The sequence below is a fragment of the Oryctolagus cuniculus genome, chromosome 8 (assembly GCF_964237555.1).
Source record: "Oryctolagus cuniculus chromosome 8, mOryCun1.1, whole genome shotgun sequence".
Classification (NCBI taxonomy): Eukaryota; Metazoa; Chordata; class Mammalia; order Lagomorpha; family Leporidae; genus Oryctolagus; species Oryctolagus cuniculus.
In genome coordinates this window covers 123,727,295-123,734,244 of record NC_091439.1, presented here as the reverse complement: position 1 = coordinate 123,734,244, position 6,950 = coordinate 123,727,295, and the positions used below count along the sequence as shown (strand labels likewise).

The following is a 6,950-nucleotide window of genomic DNA, read 5'->3' as shown; positions in this document are numbered from 1 at the left end:
AGCAGAGCATGCGCTGCAGGGCACCGAACACAGGCACGCATCAGCGCCTAAAAACCTCCTCACAACATGGCGAAGAGAGGACCCGGATTCGGTTTGCCTGATTGGTAGGGCTTGTAAGCACCTGTGGGCAACTCTAGCAAGTAGAGCAGAGTGTGTGCCACGGGACACCGAAGACAGGCGCGTATCAACGCCAAAAATAAAAAGAAAGGGGGATCTGTGGGGAGCAGCTTGGACTAGACTAAGTTACTCGAATTAAGACTTATTCTATGCATCTGCTCTCCCACAATATGGCGCTGGGAGAGGAGGAAACAGCTTCTACACAGCTGCCTCCAGTTCAACCAATAACCTGCAGGAGCTGATCCTGCTCCTGATTGGAGGAGAGCAGTGTACTCGGCGTGTGGGTAGCAGAGTTGGGATTGGTGGAAGAGGACTATAAAGGAGGAGAGAGACAACATGCACCGGGAACATCTATCTGAAGGAACACTTGTGCAGCCCCCGAGAGAGCTGGCCGGCGGTGTGCCGCTCCCCCACGGAAGTGGGGAAAGTGGCAGGGGGAACCGCCCTTCCACGGAGGTGGGAGGGACGGTAGCCAACCCAGGAAGAACCAGCAGCAAACCCGGGGAGGGCCGAGCAGACCAAAGAACAACGCAGGGTCCTGTGTCGTTCCTCCAGGAAGATGGGGAACGACACTCCCAGGCCACGAGCAGAGAGCTGGATTGAAAGAGGGGCAACCGGGACAGAACCCGAATGGGCACCAGTTCTAGTCCTGTCTGCTCCTCTTCCAATCCAGCTTTCTGCTGTGGCCTGGGAAAGCAGTAGAAGATGGCCCAAGTCCTTGGGCCCCTGCACCCAGTGAGGGAGACCTGAAGAAGCTCCTGGCTCCTGGCTTCAGATCAGCATAGCTCCAGCTGTTGCGGTCATTTGGGGAGTGAACCAACGGAAGGAAGAACTTTCTGCCTCTCCCTCTCACTGTCTGTAACTCCAGCTCTCAAATAAATAAATAAAATCTTTAAAAAAAAAAAAGAACATACATGACAGGTGATTAGAAAACAAAGTAGAAATGCAAGTGAAATGGGGTGCCATATTTTACGTTATAAAAGCTCCTAAATAATAATACTGGGTTTGAAAGTGATTCCTGAATGGGAAAAGAGAAATGACTTTCTTGCTTTTCCATTTTTCATATGTTTTGATGTCATTCCAGAGAATCTGGGATGGCAGTCCCTGGCATGCCACCCATGTACCTATAAGCCACATACCACCACCAGCCTAGGTGCATGAGGGCTCGCCACAGCCCATGTGAGAAGCTGGAGTTTGGAGGCTGGGGTTGTGATTATGGGGCCCATATCCTCACTTCTGCATTCATGAATGAAAGAAAGGACCAGCACACTCAGGGTTATGCAGGCAGGAGCCTGCTGGACCATTCACCTAGCAGAAGATGCAACCAAACATCCAGCCTCCAGCGCTTCTCTTCATATCTGCCCATCAGTCCTACTTGTTGGCACCTGTACCTTGACAAAGAGCACATGTGGCAGCCTGGAGCTTAAGGTACACCCACAGAACTGGTACTTTATTACCTCAATTTCACACACACTTGGCTTTGAAATGCCTCTGTGTGTTCAATGCGCAAGAAGTGTGCTTTAGGTTTTAAGCAAAGAAAGCTGTACCACCTCCCAGTTTAATCTTCCCTACCCAGACCCAAATCCTAGAGCAGTGGTTCATGAAGCCAGATAAGCCATCACAAACACATCTATGAAGCTGTGCTTAGACTCAAAGCCGTTTTCTCACCATCCTGCTCTTCAAATCGAAAGTTTAAAATAAACCCAGGGGAAAAGCTGCAGTGACATTTCTGGAGCAGAAGGGAGAGGTAGGCAAACGACTTTTGCCAGCTGCACCATCGCAAGGGTAGGGAATAGAAGTGGGCTCAGCAGTGGCAAAGCTGAATCTTCAGGAATTTCTAGAATAAATATTAGTGTCATTGTAAGAGGGAAGAACAGTTTTAGCCAGAGGGTTCACTGAAAATTTTAAGTCCTGCAGTCAGGACAATAAGAAGAATGCATTATTATAATTTTCAAACTCACAAAAGGACAAACTCGGCCACTGGTTTGGCTCTTCATGTTCTGATTTACACACTCTGCGGGGTGCTGTATTTTGTCTTATGCTCATCAGCCAGTGATTTCTCAGTAATTCAGTAATGATATCCACCAGGCCAGTTTTCTTTCTTAAGTCCATGAATAGGATTTCAGCTTGATCAGTTTGCATCACAGAGTTAATAATGGTTTAATTCTGAAAAGTTACAAAGAAAATAAATGAGAAAATGACCACATTTCTCCCAGTTTTGTAGCAATTATAGCAGGTAAACTCTGTTTCTAAAATGAAAAAGGAAGAGTAGTGAGTGTTCCATCATGTTGACTTCCCAGTAAGCTTTCTAACCATGCATACAAAGGATCTTCAAGAAGTTTATGGAAAATGTGAGTTACGACAAAACTAGGCTTGTATCTCAATTTCTGGACAAAATGACCTTATCTTTTAACTCCATTTTCCATGAACTGTTTGAGTTACCCTCTTATCTAAAGGTAGACATTTATCCTAGTTACCCAGAATGTCTGGGCAGAGTCCTTCCACTTTGTGTCACTGTCATCTCCACATGGATGCTTAGGTGATAACCCTTCAGAAGCACCAACCGATCCAGGCAGATTTTAACAATGCAAGGTAGACACCAGTCTCACAAGTCTTGAGGTATAAGCCCACTATGCTTTTCTCTCTCTTTTTTCACATTATCATTCTGACCTTAATATTCCGTGGTTGACTGGGTAGTGTTTGGTCTAGAGGCTAAGGTGCTGATTTGGGTGCCGATTTCCACATGGAAGAACTTGAGTTCAATGCTCATCTCTAGCTCACGTTAGTGCATGCCTGGGAGGCAGTGATGACAGCTCAAGTAATCGGGTTCCTGCTATTCTCATGGGAGACCTGGGTTGAGTTCCTGGCTTATAGTTTTAACCCAGTCATTTGGGAAGAGAGCTAAGAGATAAGAGATCTCTTTGTCTCTCTGCCTCTTAATAACAATAAAATATATATTCAGCAGTTGCTGATTAAGCAGCATCAATAGAAAAAACACAATCATTTAAAAATAATTTTTAAGGAATACTACTATAGTTGATACTGAAATTATTATCATGCAGTCTAGGATTGCCTTATCTCTTTGTCACCACGCTCCACTAAATACCACCAGCAAGCTCAAGTCACCTGCAAGCGCCTGAGCTCATTTTGGCCTAACAGAGACTCAGTATTACACCACCCCTCTTCTGATACCTGGGTTTTCATATCATCTACCAGCATTATCTCACCTGAGGTTCTTCTTTTTTTCAGGTGAAGTTTCAATGGATATTAAGTCTAGGGTGGCGCCTTTCTCTTCCCAAAAAAATCTAGCTTCCAACGGTGCAGAGCTGGTGGAGCGTCCATCCGTAGCCCACTGCCCTGGCTCTGCCTGGGGGCTTCCTCTGCCTGCTCACATCACCAGTGTTCCCACCACTGCTAGTCTTTTGGGGGATTCTGGGCCAGCTGCTGCTCCCACTCAACTTCCACCAACTTGTAAAGCTCCATGGTGGCCTGAGCTTCTTCCACAGGGGAATGTCGGCTGTTCCCGACCTGTGTGTCCCAGTGCAGCAGCTTCTGGGTGAGATGCCTCAGAGACAAGGTGGCTTTCTCTGGGAAGTTGGCTTTCCAGTTGAGGCGGGCAGGGGATATGGGAGACGTCCCGGGTTAGGGCTGAACGTCCTGGAGGGCTTTGAAGTCATTGGGGATGGCACTCCTCACCACACCTCCCCAGTGGGTAGCTTCAAGATCTGCCTCTGAGCAGTCTTGAAGGGTGTAGCATTAGCCATGCGCTGTTTCTGGGTACCACAACACTGTGATGCTGACAATGCTCCATGGAGCCAAGGAACTGCCGCGCCCTTGGGTCCCGTGCCCACCATCTCACAGCCAACTGCCACCATCGTCCTCTGCAACTTCCGGGAGAACTTGTTCTCTGAGTGAGCCTGCGTGGGCTCTGGGCGACATTCTTCTGGGAGCCAGTGGGGCGGCTCTTAATCTTCGGAAAGGCGCCCTGGAACTCCCTCCAGCGACAGCACGGGCCTTCTGGGGAGGGGCGGGGGGCAGCCAGGACACAGACACGCAGCTTTCTTCTCCAGGGACTGCTCTGACCCAGTGCTGCAGGCCCCTGTCTCCTTTCTTGAGAGGGAAGGGGTATTCCCAGCGCCATCCACTGCAGGAGCCTCCCCTGTCTCCGGAGAGTCCGAGTGCAACTTAGGAGGAGACTGGCCCAGGGGGCTGTTCTCTTCCTTCCAGAAAGCCTGTCCGTTCCAGGAGCCGCCGCTTCTTGACAAAACGTCGAGCACTCCATCCCGGCTGACTCCCACAGCGGAGTTACGGATGAGGCTCTCCTAGACCGGCCCCACTGGGAACAGAAGCGCCCGGCGCGGGAGACCCAAAGGAGGCTCCTGGCTCCTGGTTTCGGACCAGTGCGGCTCCAGCCATTGCAGCCATTTGGGGAGTGAACCAGCGGTTGGAAGACCTCTCTCTCTCTCTCTCTCTCTCTCTCTCTCTGTCTCTCTGTAACTCTGCCTTTCGCATAAATAAATAAATCTTAAAAAAAACTATTCAAAAAAATTTTGTTGAATTGATTTGAAAAGGGTTCTTAAATTACCTTTAAATGGCCTTCCTTCAGAATAAGTAATAAATACTACTCCAAAGCCCAAAGCATAGCAACCCACATATTGGAAGTCAAAAAACAATATAAAACAGGATACATTTAATTAAGACTACAGTTCTTTCTAGGTCATACGAAAGACGTGAGGTACAGTGGAGCCAGGATTGGCGCAAGGGCAGGCAGACATGAGTTTTACTCTCGCTCTGCCATTTAGTAGCTGTGTGAAGTGAGCAGTTTAATTAAATTCTGAATATCTTTCTTCATCTGTTACATAGGAAGACTGTAGCACTACTTTTTTTTTTAAAGAAAAGATTTATTACTTATTTGAAAGTCAGAGTTACACAGAGAGAGAAGAGGCAGAGAGAGGGAGAGGTCTTCCATCTGCTGGTTCACTCCCCAATTCGCAGCCAGGAGCCAGGAGCTTCTTCCAGGTCTTCCACAGGGGTGCAGGGGCCCAAGGACTTGGGCCATCTTCTACTGCTTTCCCAGGCCATAGCAGAGAGCGGGGTCAGATGTGGAGCAGTGGGGAGTTGAACCGGTGCCCATATGGGATGCCAGCACTGCAGGCGGCAGCTTACCCACTATGCCGCAGCACTGGACCCAGCACTACTAACCTTAAAATATTGTAACTGTAGTTTCAAAATACTGCATTTCAAGTGTCAGGCACAGAGGGTAGCACAAGACACTTCTCAGTAAAGGTAAGGGTGATAGTGACAGTGATGACAGCATTGATGGGGAGGACCACAGGCCACCTTCCTGGGGGAAAACATGGGGTGAGCGTTTTGTATTTGCTGAATAAATCTTCAAAAGAAAAGGAGGGAGAAAAGAAAAGGTAAGAGAACATCCTCAAAGAACTAAGACAGCTTTAGATTAAAAGAAGTAGGGGGCTGGCGCCGTGGCTCTCTTGGTTAATCCTCCGCCTACAGTGTCGGCATCCCCTATGGGTGCCAGTTCTAGTCCCGCCTGCTCCTCTTCCAGTCCAGCTCTCTGCTATGGCCTAGGAAAGCAGTGGAGGATGGCCCAAGTGCTTGGGTCCCTGCATCCGCATGGGAGACCAGGAGGAAGTTCCTGGCTACTGGCTTCGGATCGGTGCAGCTCCAGCTGTTGCGGCCACTTGGGGAGTGAACCAGCAGAAGGAATACCTTTCTCACTGTCTGTAACTCTACCTGTCCAATAAAAAAAAAGAAGCAGGAGAAAGTACAGCACTCTACAAAGTTACTGCCTTGGGCCCCCTGGCATCATGAGGTGTTCCAGTAAGTTTCATCAAGGTGATGTTTCTTCTCTTGTCTTTATTTTATTTTTAGACATAGGGACAAAGAGCTTCCATGTACTATTCCACCTTCCAGATGCCCACAACAGCTGGGACTGGGCCAGGCTGAACCCAAGACTCAGGACCTAATCTGGGTCTCCCACGTGGGTAGCAGGGACACAAGGCCTTGAGCCATCCCTGCTGCTTTTCAGGGTGCACATCAGCAGAGCTGGGACTCAAAGCCAGGTACTCCTTATGAAATATCTGCAACCCAAATGGTGTCTTCACCACTAGGCCAAACACTTGCCCTGATTTCTCTTATAGACTATATACAGTTTTCAGCTTGGTCCACATGCATGGCTCCTACCCCAGCAAAGAGAAATCTTAGTCCTGTCTTTGAAAATACTCATTCTCAGGAATTTTGCAATGATTTAAATTAATCACATAAAACTATCATTATAGCCTATTGTAGAAACTCAAGTCATGATAAGTGGATTCAATTATGACTGTATAGTAGAAAGAAATAAAGGGTAAGGAATCATAGCATTTGTAAGTATGTTAGATGATGTTTAAGAATAGCAAAGTCAGGATGCAGTTTATTTATAAGGTGAAGCACAAAAAAATCTGGGCATATTGTATCTTGACATTTTTCAGGCGAAAATTTGAAATGTCATCCAGTCCTAACCACAGAAGACAATCCTCGTGAGAATTTTGAAAAAGAGAAGTTGAGTAATATGTTGGAGTGAATGATAGGTTTTTAGCCTCCCACAACACCAAATCATGGAAAGATTTCAGAGGTTGAGTATATAAATAAAATATGAATTTCAAAGCTCATAGTTCCCTTTCTGCAAATACTCTATCTCTGTTTATGCGAAGAATTGGACATAAAAATATGAATTAAAATGAACTATTCCCTCCATGGTAATGTGTCTAGTTTCCATCATCAATGAGAAGAAATAGTAATGTTCAAAAAGTATTATTTAATTACAATCAATT

General features: G+C 47.0%; 1 pseudogene; it reads right to left on the bottom strand.

Moving 5' to 3' along the window:
* Nucleotides 1-1,324: 1,324 nt before the first annotated feature.
* LOC138843348 (interferon-stimulated 20 kDa exonuclease-like 2 pseudogene) lies at nt 1,325-5,640 on the bottom strand (annotated as a pseudogene).
* Nucleotides 5,641-6,950: the final 1,310 nt, after the last annotated feature.